This window comes from Fukomys damarensis, unplaced genomic scaffold (assembly GCF_012274545.1).
Source record: "Fukomys damarensis isolate Sample0158 unplaced genomic scaffold, DMR_v1.0_HiC HiC_scaffold_7, whole genome shotgun sequence".
In the NCBI taxonomy this organism is placed as follows: Eukaryota; Metazoa; Chordata; class Mammalia; order Rodentia; family Bathyergidae; genus Fukomys; species Fukomys damarensis.
The window spans coordinates 34,709,403-34,712,322 of NW_022900919.1; positions in this window are offsets into that span (position 1 = coordinate 34,709,403).

The window sequence follows — 2,920 nt, forward strand, 5'->3', positions numbered from 1 at the left end:
TGTGGTCTCTACAGACCAGTCCTTTCTCAATAGTTTGTGGCTGACCTGAATAAAGAAATCAGGAAAAAATTTAATGGAGAGTCACCAGACCTAAGTACAGGCTCTAAAGCCCAAGAATGGGGACCCCCAGACTTTCAGGCCTTAAGGCAGGACTACAAGAAGCTCAAAGGTTGGCTTTGCATAAGGAAAGTGCCTCAGGAACAGCATTCAGCAGGGTTACAAACTGAAACATGCTCTGAGCAGGTGCCATAATGGCTGGAAATTTGTGAGAGCATCGCATTTGAAGTTGTTTGTTAACTGGTATCTTTCTGTGAGGATTGCCTAGCAGAGGCCAGCCAGGCTATACTGTGCTTATTTCTGTTATTGTCCACTGCGGATCCAGAGTTCTGTTCCCAAGAGACTAGTAAGACATGTTGCGTTATCTGAAAGTTGATCCATAGTCAGAGAATAAGGTGGTATTTCAGTTGCTCTCTGCTCTTTATGCATTTTAAGGACTTTGCCTGCATCTCCAGAATGTGTATGTTTTACCTGCCAGGCTAAATTGTCTCTGCTTAGTCCTTCTCCCTTCCCCCACATGGCTCTGATGAGTAATCAGTGCTTCTCAAACTTTACTACATATGCAAATCTGGGAATATTCTAAAACTGAAATTGGTTTGGTAGGGTAGGGTTAGTACCCAAGACTGCAGGAGCTGTGATGCTGCTTACTGATCAGAACTATACCTTAAACAGCAAGATCTGTGGCTTCTGTATTCTCTCTCTTCATCAAAATTTAGTCATTGAAAATGACTTTGGGACTGGATAAAGAAGATGTGGTTTTTCTATAAAATAGAGTACTTCTCAGCCACAAAGAAAGAGAAACTAGAGTCATTAACAGGAAGATACACATTGGGGCTATACTCTTAAATGAAATAAATAAGACACACATGTATACATACCAAATATTTTCTCTGGTGTGAAAAACTAAAAGTGTAATAAATAAGATCCAAATTGTATTAGTGATAATGTGAAATAGGAAGAAAAGGGCTAAAGGTGTAGGGATAGTGGGAAGGGAAGGGGAAAGGAAATAAGAGAAAAGAAAAAAATATGAGAAAATGAATAAAATGGAAACAAAGACTTTGTAAATAGGGGTGTGGGGAGGAAGTGAAGAGAGGGGAGGGCTATGGGGGAAATGAGAACCAAGATCTGTCATGTAAAGGTACAAGATCCCAATGATGAATGCAACTGTACTGTGTACTTTAAAAGTATCAATAAACTCAATGAAAAAAAAAGAAAATGACTTTGGGCACAGTAGTTCAAAGGAGAAGGAAGGCTTGGTGCACTTTCATTCTCAAGCACATTTACCATTTTATGAGACTTAGAATGCGTCACCAAAGAACAGCTGGTGTCCTTGTGATAGCCTGGTGCTGGAAGTATTTTCAGGTGGGTCCAGAGTCATCTTCCTCAAATCTCTGAAAGGTTGACCTTTATTCCTTGAGGGCTCACTTGCATGGAGCAATGCCTTATCATGAAGCCAGAGCTGGAAGCATCTGTCTGTGTGGCAGAATTAAGTACGAAGGGCAGGTAAGAGCCCCCAGCTGATGGGACGGACACAGCACTCTCTCTCCATACAATATACTTTTTGGATCTATGCTGTTGGTTTTGTTGTGTCAGGACCATATGGCAGGAAGATACACAGTCACTTTTTCTGGAGGCCTAGCTGACTACAAATTCTTGTTTATGACCAGTTTCCTGTAGAGATGTCTCCGGAAGGGAAGGCTTCAAGTGGTGGGAAGTGGTTAAATCCAACTCCTTGCTTTATCAAACAGAGCAGCTGATGGAGGGAGTGTGCATGAGGCTCCCCCTCCCCCAGCTGCTCTTTCTCCTTCTTCTTAAGCATCATTTTATTTATAGCTAGGAAAAATAATTACCTACAGCTGTGTTTCTCTATTGCAGGGCACTTAAGGCAGTGTGTACCAGGTTGCTCCTTGCTGAGCAGTGCCAAGGAAGAAACCGTCAGCCTCCTCTCTTCAGTCCAGTGGCCATTCAGCATCTTCTCCCCTTTAGATGAGGTTATCAGCCAACGACCCTCCATCCACCTCTGCAACTTAACCGAAATCACTACATTAATTTCTTTAATCCATTGCACTTTCAGATGAATTGATTTAAACAGCAAAAATAGCTCCCCTCTGTGCCTTTCTTGAAACTGTAAGAGACCCTGTGGACAGATTAGTTTACCAGACTGCTCTGTAACTATAGCCCCAAGCTGACTGAGTTTAGAATCCCTGTCTGTAGCTTTCTTCACTTCTCAGTTTCCACATCTGTATAGCATGTATGACAATGTACCCACCCCACTGGTGGAATGATTAAATAAATACACACAAAGACTTACTGGTATGTTTGAGCACAGGAGGGGCTCCTACAAATAGGAGTAATTATTAGGTGGGAGGTGGGGAGGGAGATAAACCAGAACCTTGAACTGAAGTGGGAAGAGGTCACTCAGGTCACCTAGACCAGTGGCTTGCAAAGGTCAGAGAGCATGAGAACCGCTGGAGGATCCAGATTGTTGGCCTTCAGCCTGAGATGCCTAGACTCAGTAGGACAATAGTGGAGCCTTGGATCTGCAACTCTAATAGCAAGTGGCTAAATAAACTCTTTTCCTCATATCAGAATCCCTCTTCTTACCCATCCTGTTCTGTAAGATCATTCAGAAATTCTGTTGGGAAAATCCTAAAATGAGGAAGGACAGAAATGAATCCTTGCTGTTGACCTATAATGAGTCATGAACTTTAACTAGGTGACTTTACCCTCACAGTAATTTATGAAGTTCATCTAGTTGGTCCTTGTGTTTGTCTGTTTTTAAGATTTTGAAACTGACTGAAGAGAATGTCAGTGCTTAGACACGATCATATAGCAAGACAATGAAGAGCCAGGGTTTGAACAC